This window comes from Lepisosteus platostomus, chromosome 5 (genome assembly GCF_059453375.1).
Source record: "Lepisosteus platostomus isolate fLepPlt1 chromosome 5, fLepPlt1.hap1, whole genome shotgun sequence".
NCBI classification, from domain to species: Eukaryota; Metazoa; Chordata; class Actinopteri; order Semionotiformes; family Lepisosteidae; genus Lepisosteus; species Lepisosteus platostomus.
In genome coordinates this window covers 63,482,717-63,503,313 of record NC_142615.1, presented here as the reverse complement: position 1 = coordinate 63,503,313, position 20,597 = coordinate 63,482,717, and the positions used below count along the sequence as shown (strand labels likewise).

At 39.1% G+C, this 20,597-nt stretch overlaps 2 non-coding genes across 2 annotated transcripts; both read right to left on the bottom strand.

Annotated features, from left to right (window-relative positions):
- Positions 1-336: 336 nt before the first annotated feature.
- Positions 337-409, bottom strand: trnak-uuu (transfer RNA lysine (anticodon UUU)). Its single transcript has one exon. It is a non-coding gene; the product is annotated as a tRNA-Lys (tRNA).
- A 1,090-nt stretch (positions 410-1,499) lies between these two features.
- Positions 1,500-1,571, bottom strand: trnaa-cgc (transfer RNA alanine (anticodon CGC)). Its single transcript has one exon. It is a non-coding gene; the product is annotated as a tRNA-Ala (tRNA).
- Between the last annotated feature and the right edge of the window lie 19,026 nt (positions 1,572-20,597).

The window sequence follows — 20,597 nt, the reverse complement described above, 5'->3', positions numbered from 1 at the left end:
AAAACTACGTCGCTTCCAACCTCTGCTGTCACTGTAAACTCGGACATGATGTTCTGCAGATTTTCAGTGTGCCTTTCCTCTTGTCGTATTCAAGAGTACTCACTGTGTGAGCTCCTCACTGCGTGTTCTGTACTCTACTGTGATTTAATTTAGATGATTACGTGGAATAGAGTGACAAGATCTACTTGAACATTTTCGGTTTGTGAAATGAAACACTAAATACACTACTGTAAATACAAGTAATGGACATTTAAAATAACCACAGTACAGCTAGACCAGTGAAAGATAAAAGACTATTTAGAATGACATTCACAATAGATTTAAGAACAGCACATCTGCCCGAACAGGGACTTGAACCCTGGGCCCTCAGATTAAAAGTCTGATGCTCTACTGACTGAGCTATCCGGGCTCTGAAAGAAAATCGACACTGTCGGGATCCTCGCAAGTTACGTGTCTCTTGTTCCGAAGAGCACTCATACCTGACCCGTCTGGAATGACCACTGACAGACTTTATCATGAAGCGACGGCATCACTCCCAGTAGAATGAGTGAGAAATACAGCATGACATGGGTAGTTAAGGGGCTCCCACAATCCATCTTTCCTCACATTACTGATTTTTTTCAATAGCATTTGGACCTTTTTTCACATTCAGATTTTTTCTCATTTAATAAAATCTTTTTATCAACAACATTAAAAAGAAAACAAATGGAACATTTTTTGGAACAATAATTTTTAAAAAAATCTTTCAATGCCTTGGTTGTATACGTGTGCACACCCTTTATAAAGGGAGTTGCAACAGTGCTGAAATGTAAAGAGCATTTCTGTAGAGAAAACAGCATTTTTTCTGCCTTGATGTTAATCTTAGGGAGCCTGTCTTTTAGAAATTCTATTTCTTCACACCCTGCACAGCCTCCCGACAGACTAACGAATATTTTTGGGAGAAATTGGCTCACACACCGGAAGACACTAACGTTTATTTACGTTAGAGTATGTGAATAACAGTTTAACCGAAAAAGTTTGTAATTGTGATTTTGTTGAAATTTAATAAATCGTCTATCATCAGTAAGTAATTATTAAGAAATTGTTTTATTTCATAAACTATAAGACAATTTAGAGAGTTTATAGGTCATAAACGTCGCTTATGTTCTTTTAACTCTAGCGTTCAGGATCCAAACCCAGGTGCGGACGGTTGTGTTTCTTGAATCTCTTGTAATCATCAAAAGTCGATGTGTAGTCCTTCAGTACTTTCTCGAGTTGTGCCATGGATATTTTATACGATCAATACTTGTCATGCTCTTTTGCATTTTCCTTAACTAAATTAGTTCAAATAATTTAGGATTTAACAGAACTAAATGAGGTACATTTAAAACAGCAGCGCAACTCTGCAGCACGTCGAGTGTGCCTGCATTTAATTGTGTAAACCTGGCTCTCTCTGAACACGAGCAAAGAGTTCTCACTCAACAGAAGATTGCGATGTGAGTACTGTAATATAAAGCACCTGGAGATGCCAGGGATTGAACCCGGGACCTCATACATGCGAAGCATGCGCTCTACCACTGAGCTACATCCCCGATGAAAAATTTTATGGAACAGACTTAGAGATGTGCAAATGCTCACTGATCACACCACTCACGAAGAATGCCTGCAGTTTCCCACTTTCGCGTTTCTTCTACTACAGAGTAAATTCATTGGAATGAAAAAATAAGGAAGGAAAAATAATCGCATCGAAGCTTCAAGAGGCTGGGCACAAATTAATCTGTTATTTTTGCATCCAGTTACATGGGCGACGGTGGTTGATTCCCAGACGGGGGAGTGCTTTTTTTTCTACCTCCTTACTCGACTGTCCTTCAATTCTATTTTATTTGAAACCTATTTGCATCTTTTAAGTGCTCTTGATTAAACTATGCATAGAAAAACAGCAGTACTGATGATTTAACGTAAAAGGGTGAAACAACGCCCCAACCACAGGAATGGTAACAGGAAGGATCGTGTTCTTATTTAATATGTCCTTTTGAGATGTCTTGTCAATGCACACAGGCGGTAGAGCTGAATAATTTACTTTTAGTTCTTTCTATACCAGGAAGAAAGGAGCAGACTTTAACTTTAAGAGGCAAAAATGACACCTTGTCAAAGCTAATATTTATTAAAATGACATCACAACAAAAGAGTGGAGCCTTGAGTGAATAAAGCCTTGAGTGGAGCCTTGAGCTTTCATTGGATGTCTGTGTCTCCATAACTTTGTAGGTGAGAGAGAGGATTGTGATAATTTGCAGGTGCTTCTCGGGAGTGCGTTGGTGGTACAGGCGCCTTCCAAATAATTGAGTCAGTTTTTTAATCCCAGCCAGTGCAAACCCAAATCTTTTCAAGATAATCTGTGGTCCGCTAACACATCTTTTGAAACACTACAACAGGTAACACCCCGTGTGAAACATCATGAGCATCTATTAAACCTCTCTACCTACCCGTTCCTCACAGAGACATGACGAGGGTCTAAAGGGACATTTTGAGCCGTAGAAACATTTTAGCATTCCGTACTTTCCTGTGCAGTCAGGCCAGTTCCACTTTAACTGCGCCCGACAACGGAGGTCGTTTTGAAAACTACGAGAGTAAAGGAAGAGTAAAGGATTGGAAGCTAGGGAGTTTCAGGTCTGTGTTTTTATTATAGGTTCTCAAATCTGAATACCTTTTCAAGAAGGATTTCAGAATCCCAGTCAAATCCAGTACGAATGCTGCATAGATCTGCATTGTACAATTAGTATACTGTTTGTCCGTTGAATCAAACACGCCTTATGAAGCATTTCTAAAACAGGAGAGATTGTTAGGGAATGCGTCTTCCTGTAAAAATAAAATGACTTCAAGGGCACTATAAGCAGAGGTGCTCTACAGAAGAACTATAGCCAGAGATGCCAAAGAGGTCGAGATTTCACCACGTGAGAGAAAGCATCTCAGAAAACGAAGTTGCGGTCATTTCCACGCCTCATAAAACCACTAGGTCAAACAACAAGAGCTGAAGAGCCGCTGTTGAGAGTAACACGGCCGAGCGCTCTAAGGAGCTGGCTTAAACCTCCAGCCTCTTCAGGAGCATCTGTTGGAGTCACACTGCTACAGTGTATCGCCTTGTTAAGTATCCCTTTTATTGTTGTGCTACCTCCAGGCGATGTAAACCAGATTCAGAAAAAAAATAATTTGAACCACATTATTCCCACGTTTTTTCGAAGGTGCGGTGGCCAAGTGGTAAGGCGTCAGTCTCGTAAATCGACGATCGTTTTATCAAACCCCACCCGTGCCTATTTCGAAGTCTTCAAAAAAACTTGCAATGTAGGAGTCTCAATAGTAAGAGAACATAACTATCGCCAGTGATTAGTATCCGTGCATATCCTGCCTTGTTTTTTAGTCGACAAAGCTTGTCTCTCTTCACACCCATCTTCTGAATGATCGCCTCAGCATTGGGAAGGAACGTGCGCTTGGTACAGCCCCCGACTCCATGGTCTGATCACAAACAGATCTGGTGAGCTGTCAGTCCAGGTTGGAAGTAACGTTCGAAAGCACTAAAAATCTGACTTAGGAACGAGAAGACCGTGTTTTTTTAAACGAGTAAACGATAAAATAATATACTGCCTGCAAGACTATGTCAAGTTCAAGTTCAAGTTTATTGTCATTATACTCATACACAGGTATAAGGTATAACGAAATGCTATTTAGCTAGCTCTCGGACATAAGTAGTACAAAGAAAAAAAACACAACAACAATACAATTGTATAACAAAAGAAAGACAGAGACAACAGCCGATGTGCAAAAAACAACAACAGGCAGTGTGCAAAACAACAAAAAGGTAACAGGTTATGTGCAAAAACATGCATCAAAAGAATGAAATAAAGGGATAGAAATGATGGGGAGTGAGCTTTTGACATGTATGGTAGAGGTAAATGTTCAATGTGTGTTTGGGTTTTTGGTAAGAAAGAAGCAATCAGCACACATTTTTTTCAGGACAGTCGAGCAGTTTAAAACAGCAAATTCACAACTTCGTGTCTTTTAAGCTTTGTGTTTCACTCTCCAAATAGACGCACGGGTTCAAATCCCACTCCCGACAGTCAGGCGTTTTACCCTCTCTTCTTTACCTGCCTTTACACTGTTTCAGTCTTGTTGTGCTCGCTGACAATCACAGTACGAGGAAAACGGAGAAACTGCTTAGCGAAAACATACAGATGCAGCCATTCAAAATGGGTGAGGTATTTCGCGGCATACCCCGGTGGGCGTGTCACAGTATCACGCGGTATCACGTGTGTCACGTGTGTCACGTGACTAACTATCCGGCGTCGCCTTGTAAAACCGCCAGGGGGAGCTTAACCTCTCATGTACAGCATTTGAGCCTTTAATTTGGAACTGTGTATTACAGCATGTTAATCATCAGTCATTAAAATGTTGGTATATATTATGAAAGCAAGATTGCTCAGTTGGACAGAAGTACACAACCTACCTTTATCAGAAATATTTATGCATCAAAGCCTTTACTGAAGATATTACTAATAGTATTAATAATGGATGACTTTGGACAAGCTGTATACTCAAAGTATAATTTCTTTAGCACATTTGTACAAGCACTTGGAATCTGTCCAAGCCATACTTTGTCAGGCATTTTGTTTTACTTCAACGGGGCATAAAAACTTCCTTGCTTTTAACAGGGCGTTTCATAATTTCTAGCTACGAAAATGATTTAAAATGCGACACCTATCATTCAACTAGAGCTTAAAATATCACAAGGAAAAATACACACCGGTATTCCATTTCTCCCTAAACATTGTAAGCTTCGAAGTCTTTAACTAACGTGAAACCGGAGTCAACAAGCATACTTTTAGAATTTGATTAAAAGGGAATATAATATGGAATCGCATATCTCAATAATTTAATAACGGTATGATTATATCCGTGTACTGCGGCAGAGCTATGTAGGGCTGTTTCGCCTGCCTGATCATGTGAGCTCCCTTGTAGCCTACTGGTCTAGGTGCGTGACCACCAGCTGGTAGGTTGGGTGTTCGAATCCAGCTGGTACTGGACTTTTCATTTTTATTTATTTATTTTTTAATCGCGTAACATAAACATATTACCGTATGCAAACTGTACTGTATACGGTATGTATATGTATATTTAATGTCTTAACTGTGCCCGTTTAATTGAATTTAAAAAAAATATTTAACACGAACATTAAGCTGCTTACATCTTCCGCCTGAGAACAGTCACCCGTTGCTACCCAACGCAGAATGGTGATTGGCTGACACCATCTGACACCCCTCTGATTGGAGAAAAAAGACGTGCTGGTGTGCTATACCAGGAAGAGGATTCTTTCCATTCAAAACGTGTATTTTAAAAGTTTAAGAAGTAAAAACCTTACAGCGTACACAGATTTCTAAACTGATCAGGATCGTTATCTTTGTCTTATGCATAATAATGTTCACCGCTCTGTCCAGCAAATTAATAATAAACTTTATTTTATATAGCGTTTTAAACGAATAAGAAATTAGATTGCTCATAAACCTAATCACTTGCTTTTTCTTTTTATTTAGGCTCAGATTTCAACTATAGATCGTATTATTAATAACCATAATAACAACCAACCAACAAAAACAACCATATAAACATAATGGTGGTGCTGGACCTTCCAGTTTTATTTATTTATTTTTTAATCGCGTAACATAAACATATTACCGTATGCAAACTGTACTGTATACAATATGTATATGTATATTTAATGTCTTAACTGTGCCCGTTTAAGTATTGAATATTCATATCTAATTTTACCACTGAAGGGAAATCTTAACATAAACATACAGTATATGGCTGGTCTCGGTACTTTAAAGAAAAAAATACGCACCAGTATTCCATTTCTCCCTAAACATTGTAAGCTTCGAATGAAACCACTAAATAAAGACATAAATATAGAAATCTTAAGATTTGTTTTATTTAATGTTGGTAGCAGGATGAACTGTCAGAGTGTATATTTTGTCGCAAAGTTGCTACAAGATGTTAACAGTGAAAAAGGTATTTAGAAATGAGTTATTTCAAGATGAAAAAGAAAACATACACGAAACATGGTTTCATTACGACCAGAATCGTTCTTGAGATATTTTTAACTTGATTTACAGTATTTGAGAGGTATGTCTTAACACCGATACTACAGTGCTTAAGTACTGCTCACGTATATGTTTCTAGGTTTATATTATGCATTTCATACGGTCAAATTACTTTTGAGCAACTAATAAGAAGCGCGAAACGGTATGCGTTTTACTTTCGTTTTGTGCTGGGACCCGTGGATTGATTAGAGATATCAAGTACATACAAGTCATTTTTTAAATGTTGTAGTTCGTCTTGAAAAAATGTTACGAGTACATCATCTATCAACAATTACACAGGTTCTGTTTCCATATTGCGGATTTTGGTTAGGTACAGTATTATCAAATCCACTGGCGCTGTGTGTTACTTTACTGAGTCCCAATCTGTGATTGAAACCTGTAAAACCGGTTTAATTCGTCACAGCCAGCACTCTTCAGGTGTGAGGGTCTTCTGCTCAGAATGAAACGCTAAAATGTTTGTGTATATTCTAATGGTAGTGGGGGCAGGGTGTGTGGGAACAGGTTTGTTCTTCACACCTGAAACATTTTCTCTGAAAGGATTTTCTTCGAAGTTTAACCGATCTTGTTACAGCATGTTACAGTTTACTATTATTAACCATATTAATTTTAAGTGCTTAATGTAAAATCTTGTAAAAATATATTTTCATTGTTCAAATATACATTAATATACATTAAGTCTGACTATCATATAATAAGTTAAATACAAAACTAAAGAAAAAATAGGGTTAAATATAATTCAAAATATTTTGCTAACAATGTTAACTGTTTATGAATAATAAAATGTATTAACTAAGGAGTAGGATGGCACAGTTGTTAGTATGTTTTTTGTTTTGTTTCTTTTTCATAAATACAACAGTAGTACCTGATGTCTCAGTGGCTTTCAAAATTAAATTATGCATGCAAACCTGTGAACTAGAAAGATAACTAAGATTTTAATACTAATTAAATGACCGCGGGCACTTCCCACCCCCCCCCCCCTACATTCTCAGAGTAGAACAGACTTACCTTCTAATGAAAGACGGTCCACCCCCCACGGACAGGAAAAGTGCCCACAGGCACTTAAACTTAATATGGTCAGTAACGGTAAACAGTAACATGGTAAGAAGGAGCACGTACAAACGTTTTCGAAATAACCACATGTAAGACTCTGATCCTAAAAATGTTTAGGGAGAAAGTGGAATACTGGTGTGCTTCCAGAAGAATCAGTATGGCTCAGAGATTAAATAAAACTTCACAGACATTAACGAAGAGCATAACGCGTGTACTGTATACACTGCAAGTACAACCCAACTCTCTGCAGGAGTGCTGGCTGTGACGAATTGAACCGGTTTCACGGGTATTTTCAAAGTAGGAGGCGAGATTTCCAGCGAAAGACACCCCCCCCCCCCTCAAAAACCCAGTAAATACAGTACTTACTAGTTAAAGGCTAGGCTCTCGACTACGGCGAAAGGAACCCTTCTTTCATTAGAAGACAATGAACATATTTTAGCCCTGAATGAATTAATAGCAAACATGGTTTACATAGAAGACATTTTTCCAAGAAAGTTTAGCCTTTGTCACTAATGAAACCACTAAATAAAGACATAAATAGAAAAATCTTAAGATTTTTAAAATACATGACTTTGCTAAAATTTATTTGAAAATAAAAACAATTACAACCGCCAGGGGAGAGAGAGAACAGGGGAGGGATGTTGGTTTTGCATAAGGGGCGGGGCTATGGAAAGTAGGTATGTTTGGGAATGTGTAGTTACATGTTCTGGCTGTTTGTGAATTATCGTTGTTGAGTATGGAGTGTTGAGGTATTGATTTTGTGTAATGCTTTATGTTGAAAATTGAGGTGGATTTTGTTTATGATAAACAGGATAAACTGGGATGGGAGGAAGGTTTGGTTTTGCATAAGGGGCGGGATTATGATAATTGGATGACTTTGCGAGTGTAAAATGGTTTGATTATTTGATTTTGTATTGTGGTTGTTATCTATGTTTTTGGTTGGTATTATGTTTATATGGTTGTTTTTGTTGGTTGGTTGTTATTATGGTTATTAATAATACGATCTATAGTTGAAATCTGAGCCTAAATAAAAAGAAAAAGCAAGTGATTAGGTTTATGAGCAATCTAATTACTTATTCGTTTAAAAAGCTATATAAAATAAAGTTTATTATTAATTTGCTGGACAGAGCGGTGAACATTATTATGCATGAGACAAAGATAACGATCCTGATCAGTTTAGAAATCTGTGTACGCTGTAAGGTTTTTACTTCTTAAACTTTTAAAATACACGTTTTGAATGGAAAGAATCCTCTTCCTGGTATAGCACACCAGCACGTCTTTTTTCTCCAATCAGAGGGGTGTCAGATGGTGTCAGCCAATCACCATTCTGCGTTGGGTAGCAACGGGTGACTGTTCTCAGGCGGAAGATGTAAGCAGCTTAATGTTCGTGTTAAATATGTTTTTTAAATTCAATTAAACGGGCACAGTTAAGACATTAAATATACATATACATACTGTATACAGTACAGTTTGCATACGGTAATATGTTTATGTTACGCGATTAAAAAATAAATAAATAAAAATGAAAAGTCCAGTACCAGCTGGATTCGAACACCCAACCTACCAGCTGGTGGTCACGCACCTAGACCAGTAGGCTACAAGAGAGCTCACATGATCAGGCAGGCGAAACAGCCCTACATAGCTCTGCCGCAGTACACGGATATAATCATACCGTTATTAAATTATTGAGATACGCGATTCCATATTATATTCCCTTTTAATCAAATTCTAAAAGTATGCTTGTTGACTCCGGTATCACGTTAGTTAAAGACTTCGAAGCTTACAATGTTTAGGGAGAAATGGAATACTGGTGCGTATTTTTTTCTTTAAAGTACCAAGACCAGCCATATACTGTATGTTTACGTTCCAAAATTAATATCGTTTATGGCCTTCACACGCGTTACAGTATGCTCCTATTCTTTTTATGCTCAGCTACTAAGATTTCCCTTCAGTGGTAAAATTCAATATCTACAACGGGCACAGTAAAGACGTTTACAGTACAGTAAGTCTTTCTACGACAGACCAACGGACCACGAGTGCCCCTGTCGGTCAACCAATCACGCACCGCGGTATCGCGTGTCATCTTACCTGCGGTATCTGTACTGCGGTGTCTTTACCGCGCACTTTGAATGGCTGCATCTGTAACGGACAGAAAAAAGCTTCGTAAACACGTGAATGTGATTAGCAGTAGTAAGGTATGCATTCAAATGTTTAAGGCAGATTTATAAAAGCAGCAGAAGAAAGGTGCAGCCTTTGTGAGAATTCGCGGGTTTTTATGCTGCTTGGACTTCTTTCAAGCCTATGAATTGACCCCCGTTTTATTTTCATTTTCAAACTTCAGAACCGAATAACAAAAAGGTTTCATGTGTGACAGCATTCCGTTGCAAATACCGTTTCCACGATGTATTCAGCGACGGGAATGAAATGTTTTAGTGCTGGCTCAAATGCGAGGAATTTCAGAAAAACCTGGAAAAGCAACGCCTGCAGTAAATGACAAATCTAAAGCGTGTAGTCAGCATGAACAGAACAACGCAATGCTCTGTAAAAACGATCTGAAGCCGCAATTACTCTTTTATCTCGGGCAGTTCATTCCGATAAGATGTTTCCGCAGAATAAATGAAATGCCGAACTCCAAACATGTTGTTGTCATTATTGTTACTCCTGCTGCTGTAGTTTTAAGCTTTAATCAGTGGGTATGTAATGTTGTAAAGGGGCTGGACTGCTTTGTTCAGTCCAAATTCCACTATGTGAATTTATGCTTTTTTAATATAAGCATTAACAATACAATGCGTGCTCAAAAACCGTTACTTATTAGTTTAAGAAGCGGCAGTGTTTTGACAAACTGTGGTATTCGAACAGTAAATGCTGAAGTGTTTAATACTTGCTTGTGAGCAGATCTCCCTCGATTTAGCCAAACTCTTGTTCGGCCGATGATTTCAGATCAAAATCTGAATCAAGTGGAAAGAAAGCTGAATTACGCTGGGTACTGGGTATCACTGTTACGCCATCAGGTCATGCTAGGAGGATTGGGGGGATGAAATTGACACAGAGGGACCCAATGTGGGGGCTGAACCCACAGTTCTGAGATTAAGAGATTCTTGCTCTATGGACTGCGCCTATATAACTCTTGTGCTCCAGCAGTAATGTTTCTGGGTGTGGATGAACATGATATAATAGACTGACAGCAAGACACGTGGCCCACAGGCAGTGACAGTATCGCTATATTTGGTTGCAGTATATTGTGTTGAGAGCAGCAATAACTTTCCTGCAGAGATGGGAGTGCCTTTAATAAAGCTCTTTCAATCAGACAGAATAACAGGAACTGACCTAAAGTTTCGTCTGTGGATCCATCTCCACATGGGGGAAAGAGACAGTAAAATAGCGATGAAGAAACAGAAAGATTTGTGCTCGCTGCAAAGTAGAAAAGAGGTGGTCAGACACATAAAACAGCTTGGTGATAATTTGCAGTGACAGTTTTATGTTATTTAGTACACGGATTTCTTTTCATGTTCCTTAAGATGTGTAATTTGTATGTTGGTTGTATGAGAACAGTTTCTTCTCAAGTCCTGTCAATTGACAGTGGAGAGCTAGCTGGTGCACATCTTCAAGAAGACTCTCTTTAAGGCAATTACAATTTTCTCGAACAAATCCGTGTCATATATTTTTTAAATAGTTTAGCTAATGAGCAACGAGAGTATAAATGAATTCTCCCAACCTCCATTCGAAGATAAAACTCCATGTGCGAGTCTAAATTTCCTTGAAGCTACTGATGTTCGTCATTATTGGACATTCCCGTGATATTGACTTAGGCGCTCAATTATTAACTTCTTGTAGTTTGATTTGTGCCAAAAGTTTGAAATCTCTGCAACTATCAGGATGCTTAAGGACATCCAAAGAAACCCCATCACATTTAGGGGAGACGGTGTTGAGGTCGGATTAATTTGAAATGCGTCTCTGGGGACTTTTGATTTACCAACGTTATGTTTAACTGAAGGATACGCTGACTGACTGTGCCATAGAAACTAACGCACATCACCTTTCTTCTACATTCACAGGTTTTTGGCTAAAGACAAAAAAATCTTTTTCGTTTCCTTGCCAGCTGGCAGTAATTCCTCTGCACTGACAAAACAGATGAGTATTTTATCTTTTGCAATTTGTATGGATTTTTTTAAAAACAAGTTGCTCCAAAAATTAAATGAACACTTCCATTAAATTTAATGTAGAAGCATGTTGCTGTCCATAATGATAAACTGTGTGGCAAGACAGGCACCACTGGGACTCAACCCCAGGATCTCCTGTTTACTAGCCAGGCGCTTTAACCAACTAAGCCACAGCATTCTCGCATCCTAGTGTTAATCCTGCATCAGCAGGGTCAGCTTGTCGGCACGCCCGTCTCCATTTGGTGGTTTGAGCTGACGTTGCCATGACGTTGCCATTAAATGCGACCGAGAATACTCCAACCAGAGAACTAAGCCATGGCATTGGCATCAGATATCCCTTTTACAGCCACTTGGACACATCTCAATTGCTCTGAGACACCTGCATTCAGTGTGCGCTGAGCCTGCTCGCTGAGCAAGTGACGAGAAATGGCTTATGTCAAAGGAGTTCAATATGCTTTTTATGTTCAATGGGCTGTCCACTACAGCTAACACTGAAGCGCAGCACAGGCTCTGTGGTTTGACATCTCACAAGGTAAATGTTGAAATTGTAGGTGGAAGAGGAAAATTACCCTTGAGTATGGGGAAAGAGGCCAACTCATGTCCGGAGGGGGATAAAGTGTGTATGGAGGTGGCCTAGTGGTTAAAGCACTCTCCTCTTAGTACATGATACTCTGCACAAGTAGGTTTGAACCCCATCCTCCTCGAGGAAGGGCTTTGACACATTTTGACCTTTTTAAACTTGGTGTGCTTTCGTTTTGTTTCTTCGCTCCTGTACTACAGCAATAATATTTCTATAGGTGTATGATCATGGTAGGCTGACAGCAGGAACATGTGGCCCACAAACAGTGACAATATCAGAGGTGTCTGCAGTGTGTTGGTTTGTGAGCAATGATAAAATAACTTGACATGGAAGCAGGTGTGCCTGCATTAATACAGCTCCATTGAGAGGAAAAAGTAACACAAGAACCAACTTAAATTCAACAGCACGTTTCTGCAGCTGAAAACGGAACCTACTCCACGTGATGATTGAGCTCACAACCTTGGTATGACTCCACTACAAAAGCACCACAACCTGACCAATTGCGCTACTGGAGCAGCACAGCACAGTAGCACATTTTCCTCATTGCACTCAAACAGTGCTTCTTCCCTAGCCTACCAGCTTCAAGACTTTTTTAAATCGATCAAAGATTCATTGGAAAAGGTTTGTCGATGGGTCAGGTGGGAATCACACCCGGATTCACTGCTTGCAAGGCAGCTATGTTCATCATTATACCCAGGACTAGCGCCAGGGGAATGATCTGTAGGGGGGGGTCTGAAATCCTGAGGGGGGCAGTGATATTTTGGTTTAAACGGAGCCGTTGTAACCATCCAAGTGAATTCTCGTAAGCATGCCACTGATTAGTATTTCATGTTAGAAGATAACGACAAGCAATCTGGTATTTAGTGAGAAAGAACAGTTCCACGTTCATCAGAACTCACGTGATTATTTTTGCCTGGAGCATCAACCATATGTGTTCATTTTTTCAACAACATCAACGGTAACGAGGATCTGAATCATTAAGAAATCATTGTAAAACCAACAGAAAGTACAAACTTCTATAACTACAGTCCTAGTTATATAACGATTGTAAGTATAAGGATAAACTACTGCAAGGCATTGGTCCACCTGAGCAAATAAGGTCATAATAATGTTGACACCCCAAAACATAGACACTATGTAACGTGATGTTCCTGGATGGATAGCCCCCTGCACATCAAACAGTCTGATGTAGTAACTGTGAATTCGGGGTTAGTATAGTTATCTGACCATTGACAAAGTACAACTATTTTTTACGGCTCAAGTTAAGTAAGTGAAAGTGTTCAAAAACTTTTTATCCAAACCTTTTATCCAAAACTGAGGGGGGTGGAACTGTTCAGTTGAGGGGGCGATTTTGACATGCCAGTAATATTTTCACAAAACGTCCAAGAGTTACGAAAACACTTACTTTATGTATAAAGTACATTGTGTACACACTGTAAGTTCACAACGCGAGAAATACTGCTCAATATGGGATCCTGTCCAGGAATATCAGGGCTGTAAGGGGGTCAGATCTATAGATGTAGTAAACACATTAGTGGAGACAGTGTGTCTGTTCTCTGTATGAGAGCCGGACAGGAAGAATAATCTGTGGTCTGGGAAGAAGAGACCCTCGTTGGAAGAGCGACGCTTCTCACAGGAGAGAATGAAAAAAAAATCTTTTTCAGGGACGCTGATTTTTCTCCTTGGGGGAATTAAAAGCACTTACGGGGAGTGACCTTGTGGTGCAACGGTAGTGCATCTGATACCACATCAGAAGGTTGTGTGTTCAAATCATGTCGAGATTGGCTGATGTATGTTCAGGTTCAGCTGGTGCCGAACCCGGAAATTATACCATGCAGTTTGGTTTTATCTGTACACCACATAGATAATCTAAATGAAATAACAGAGCAGTACAGAACACGCATTCAGGAAATTACACAGCAAGTCATTTTGAACACGACAAGAGAAAGGGCACACTACACATCCGTGAAACATCACGTCCGACTTTAGAGACAGTTACATCACAGAATGGAAGTTTCAGGCCCCTTTTTCATTACAGGTTCAAACTAACCTGAAAGTTACAGAGTTTTAGGTCACTTTTGTATTAAAAAGTGTCTGAAGCCTGTAAATATAATTTGCCCTTTTTTAAATTGTGGATGAAATCCAATCCCATGTACCAAGACCTTACAGTATATTCATGTTAATTAAAATGACTAACGCTATTGGACATTAGCTGGTGCTTTTTGTAACGATTTGCTATTTCATGCTGGAAAGAAGGAAACCTGACCAACGTTTGCTTTCAGGTGCGGTTCATTCACATAATGGACATCTATTTCTGAGTAGCCTGATTTAAAAACACACGAACCCGGTAGAAGTCGAACCTACAATCTCATGATGCAAAATCAGACGCGTTATCCATTAAACCACTGGCCAATCATGTAACTGAATTGCACCATGGTAAGTTCAGAGCTGGAACTAGTAATACACCATCCCATCTAAAATTTCTAAGTGAGAAACGTGTTTTCTACATTTTTATCAGTTTTAAAATATCATCTCTTTAATACAGACAAAGGGTTTGTGTGTCACTTTGAAATTCTGATTGATTTAGAATTCAAAGAAAAAGATGTTTTCTTGAACAACGCAGTGAAATTATGATCTTTCACTCTACTTCTCTCTTGTAGTAAAGCAGACCTTGCAGTGTGAGCATTTACTCCAGTAAATTAGGTCATGTATCATGTTAAATCACTTCTTCAAAACAAAACATTTCCTGGTGCAGGTTTTCTCCATGAAAAAAAATACATTTTTCCCTTACATGATTTCTTGTTTTTTTTTTCCCATCAGAGTACAGAAAGAAGAAAAAAGGGAAAAGCAGTGTCGCAAAAAAACTCCATCGCCCTTGGGAGATGTCAAGCTCATCGGATATGAAAAGTGCCCAATAAAAGCAATTTCTCTTCATTTATCTTAGTTTCAGGGCTGCTATTGTGTGTAAAGGAAGCAACTTGCTCAGCCAGCAGACTCAGCGCTTACTGAATACAGGTATGTTTTGAGTGTCATGCTGATCGTCTTATAAATGCAAAAGAAACTTTTAAAGCTGATAAAGTAATTTGCATGTGGCTACAACATCCCTGGAAGAGAGATTTTATCAGTTGCACATAATCGATATTTTTTACTTTTTGTTCAGCACTGGAAATCTATTTTTTTAAGTTTTCTTAAGAAGATCTCATGAAGTATTGCCAGGATCTACCTTTAGCACTCAATAGCGATATTAATGGAGTAGAAATGTAAGATAAATTGATGATCTGAGCTAAAATAGTCCTTACGCGCCTCCTGTAACAGTGTTCGTATTCATAGCAAGTAATATTCTTTTTCAACCCCAAACGTTGCTATTGCATTAAGCTTTGTGCGACCATTGGAGGTTTCGGTAGCTTCTGGAGAGCGCACTTTTCCAAACTGAAACCTATAAGAACATTATTCAAGGTACACCATGTCCCAGAATCGTTCATCGGGACTAGGATTAATATCAATGGAAAGTACTTCAAGATTTAACTGAAATATTAAAAGAGTAGGAAAGCATTTAAAATAGAAAAAATCAGTTCAGATGATATTTAATTTTTGAGAAATGGGCACATACTGTACATCAGCTCAGTGAGCAGTGCGAGGTGCTCTCCTGGAGATGATGATAAATTAGTTAAAATCATGTGATAGTTGAAAAAGCTTAATACTTAGTGAAACAGCCAGCACAAATGGTTGTGTTTGTGATTATGTCACTTCTCTACTATAGCAGCGTTGATAAAAGACCCTCTGAAAGCAGTAAAGCACTGCACAACTGAATTCGTTGCTATTTGGAGAAATCCACAAACTCGTGTTTTTCATGTGCTTTAAAAGACAGCCATACTCACCGACAAAATAACGACACTGCAGCTGATTTTTTCCGAAGCACAGTTGACCTTTCTGAGCCAAATGATGAAGCTCACCCAGTGAATACTATAGCAGAAGGTGGAGGAAAGTGCAACTTTGTAACTACTGCAACCACAGGGACAACTGCAAGAAGCAGAATCAACTTCCCATCGAATGGTGTTGTTGTCTGAGGTACGCGATGTGAACGTGTGCAGAGAATCCCACAATCTCTTCAAAACTTGGACAAAGTATTTCTGATGGAGTGCTGTGCGCAAAGATTGAATAAGCTTTGCTCCTGCCGATGATTCTGCGTGAAAAAGCACAGCATTCAAGTTTCACAGAAAAATGCACCATGCCTACAAAACCAATTTAAAAAACAATTGCGGCACACTACGATTCACACTGACTCAAAAGTGATCACGGCAGATGTTGTTCCCTGCATAATGCTGAAGGGACCAAAGAGCATTGCTGTTGGGAACACAAAATGAGGCTTTTTTATGCCTTGATGTTAAGCTGACAAAGACTATCTTGAAACACCTAGTTCAGTCTCTCGACAGACTGTCAAGCAAAGCTTTTACCCATTGAACTCGCAATAGAAGGAAGGTCTTAACCCACCAACACTTAGCAGCGGCAAGATTCAAACCTAACCAAGCGAAGAAAATGGAGCACAAACCCAGCACTTAGACCACCCAGCCACACTCCCAACACCTTACTCTTTTGGAGAACGTCGGGTGGGTTCAGCTCTTGTTGTGCGATGCTTGGAAATGACTGCACCTTCGTTTTCCGAGATGTTTCCTATCACTTCTTTGTCAGCTCTGAATATAGTGCTTCTTTGGAGCAGGCTTCAGACCTTTTATTTTATTTATAAAGGAGGGCGCATTCAGAAACGTGTAATTCCTGTTTTAGAAATACTTTGGGCGGTGTGTTTTATATAACGCACAAACAGTATTCTGATTGTATACTGTAGACCTGTGTAGCAATCATACTGGACGTGACTGGGATTCTGAAATGTTTCTTGAAAAGGTATTCAGGGCTGCTTGAATCTATAATAAAAAAGTGACCCGAAACTTCCTACCTTCCAATCACTGATGTAGCTCTCCCTAAACCTGTATGTGATGTTTTGCAGATGTGCAATGTGCCTTTACTCCTGTATTAAAACTGACCTCTGTTGTTGGGCGGAGTTGAAGGAGAACTAACTGCACAGAAAATGTAACAATAAAATGTTTCTACACTTCAAAATGTCCCTTTAAATCCCTGCTCACACACGTCGGTGTGGGGAGTGGGCAGGTAGAGAGCTTTTACAGATGCTCATGATGTTTCTCATGGGGTGTTACCTGCAGTAGCATCTCTCTCCACGCCTTTGGAAAGAAAAGAGTGGCTCCAGTGCAAGGTATGGTCAGAACAGCTGGTCTGATTGTCTTAGAAAACAAGAAATTAAAATCAACAGGGAAATTGAACAATACAGAAATCAGTTCAGTATACAAAAGGAAGCAATCAAACAAAATGCTCAGCAAAAATTGTAGTTGAGTAAATTGGTGGAAAAAAAATATTTGTAAGCAAAGGAGAGCCCGCATTTCTGAAACATTTCATTGAATTGACAAAGAAGAGCCTTTAATGAACTATTCTTTACCCCTCTGTTCCTACTGTATTTAATACCACCATCTATTGTCTCCTCTAACTGTGTATTCTCATCCTGCTTATCTTGTTTATTTTTTTAACTTTATTGGTTTCATTCTGTAAAGCGCTTTGGAAAGCCACCTTTAAAGGCACTATATAATGTAAAGATTATTATTATTATGATTAATAATAATGAACAGTGCATTTAACACTGAGCACATGCGGTCCTTCTTTGCAAAGGATTGCAAAGGTTGGGAATTAGCCTTTCACTCGTGTTGTTGAAGATCGTATCCTGGCTTTGTTGCAGGAAATGTCTGGATGCCATCACTGGATCAAGGAGAGGATCAGGGTTTTGGGAAGTCTTTTTGATGCCTGACACTGTGTGTTGTAACGGGTGTCATTCTGGACCTAAACAACAGAGAACACTGTTGAAATCGCTGAACTGCCTAGCGGACACTTTGTCGCCTTCTTCTGACCTGTATTTAATGCGATTCTCTGAAAACGTGGCACGTTATATCTGCTACCTTTATGGAGGGCACACTCATAAGAATCATAGATTCGATCACAAGCATCTAAAAATGAGCATGAGAAAATGACATCACGCTATAAGGCTAAATGGCACAAATTCTCCTGTTACTTCTGCAGCAAATGTGTGTTTTTTGCTTCTTAACACTGAGATAGTTGGAGATATTTGGCAGCAGTGGGATTCCAACTCACACCCCCAAAGAGACTAGAGCTTTAATCCAGCTCTAAATTAAAAACTGGGTGACTTGTAAGGGCTGGTAGGAGAGGAAAGGTATAAATGCTTCTTTTTTGGACAAAGTCTTTATCTTTACTAAAAGAAGGAAAGAAATATTTGATTATTATTTTTTCACCAGTTGTTTTGATCAAATTATTGTAACGCAGTGCCATATTAAGGTATAATATGTACATGAACGTCATGTCTGAGTCGATGATGGCAGCTGAGTATCACTGGAGGACAGTTCATCATGAGTGGGTAAGCCTGCATAATGAGGGAGAAGAGATCGGCCTCTCTGACGCAGTGTCCAGTGACACTAACCTTCTGTCCTACTGTTCTCTACTTATGTAGAGGGTGAATGTTTATTTAGGTGAATGTTAGGTTTCATTCTTGTAAAATATTTCCGAGCACTTTTTTTGTTGCTGAAAATTAATCTTGTGCATTTGAATTAATTCCGATATTGTCACCTAATTCTATACATTGTTTCATCAGACTAGAACATTTAGAGGAGCTCAATTGCATTTATGAATTGCATAGTGATATTATTTCTTTCCGTTTAAATACTTCAGTCAAAAATGTAGAGAAGGTGCTCCTGTTTTCACCATTATAAGAACTGTGATGCACCAGTAATATTTACTCTCACAAAAGTATTGTAATTGTATTGTTCTGTTCTGTAACAATCTTGAGTGACACAAACCTTCTGTTTTACTGCACTACACTTCTCCAGAGGCCAGTTCAGCACACAAGGATCCTCAGTCAAACAAACACTGCAATCGCTTGATAAACGCCATTTCTCATCCTTTCTCTTAGTGTCGGTGCTACTATTGTATGCAAAGGAGGCGACTTGACAATGAAATCTTAAAGAGAGTCTTCATGAAGGTGTACGTCGGCAAGCTGGGCAATTGACTGGGCTTGTGAAGAAACCAATCTCATTCAACAACCATACAAATTGCACAGCTTAAGGCACATGAAGCGAAATCTGTGAGCTGATTGACACAAAACAATGTCACTTCACATTATTTGCAAAGTTGTTTTGCTTGTCTGACCACCTCTTCCTACTTCACAGTGAGCACATATATTTCAGTTTCTTTCCCCCATGTGGAGATGTATCCACTGCCAAAACTGCTGTCTGATTATTTATATTATCTGTAAAACTGTTACATGACTTCATCTAATTGTAAATTTATAAGACGGTCTATGAGACATTTGTTAGAGTAGCTGAATCCCAGGGCTCGTATGGAATCACACACAGACGGGTCTTCTGTGTGATCTGAGTCCCACTGCCCAGAGCTACAGACTGGTCAAATGGTCACTATTGTAGACACGACCATCGGACCATCGGCTACAAATAATCAATATACTGATCATAGTGTCACTACTGGTGTTTATTACATAAATACTATATATAAATAATACGATAATTCCACACTCATATGTGTTATAAAACATTTATAAACATTTTGGGAGGCTGACATACAGTAAAGAAAGTAATACTGAAGGGCTGGAAGTCCTGGAAAGCGTTTATAGAACCTTCTTGCTTTCAACCTGGAACAGAGCCCACAACTGCCAGATCAGTGACCCCTGAGCCCAGTTCACAGAGAGGAGAACCAGGAGGTCTTTTATGTCTCTAAGAGGGCTGGGAGGAAGGATAAAAGGGGGAAATGTGACATGAGTCCAGGCTGTTCTGTCTGATATTGTTCATGTAGCAGCACTGATTGTCTGAATATCTTCTAGTTCTGGATTGTGAGGATAGAGAGCAGTACGGAGTTGAGCTTCTGTCTGAGTGTGAGTCTGAGCTGTGAATCTGACTGAGAAGAGAATAATGATTTTTTATTCTGCCTGAGAATTTTTCCTGAGAATTTTTCTTCTTTTCCAAGTGGTGTTACATCCCCTTCAGATACTCTACACAGACTGCCAGAGAGAAGAGGAGCGAGAGATGGACAGATAAGAGCACACACAGCAAGAGACACATACGTCTTGATTTACTTTGAAGCAAGTGTTCATTTCTTTTCTGGAACAATTTGTTTCTGAACTTCAAGAAATTCATACAACTTCTGAAAGATAAAATACAAATCTTGCTTCTCGGGACAGAAGAAATGCTGCAAAAAAATGCCAGTGATTTGTGAAAAGCAATGGGAATGTGTCCCTGTGCAGCTGTTAAACAAAGGGCTGCTGGGTCAAACGCACTCAGGGACGCGCTTCAGATTGTGATGATGTAAACATAATCTCCGCTAAAAATTGAAGGGATTTCTTCGCAAACCCTCTTGAATATTGCAGGAAATCTTCGTGTTTTACTCGTGTGCAACTACAACAAGTAAACAATTAAGTACCTAAGTCAATGTCCAAGAAACCATCCTCACGTGTGGAATTTTTCTTTAACTGGCTGTTGGGAGAATTCATTTATACACCCGTTGTATCCTTAGCAAAAATATTTTAAAATTAGAACA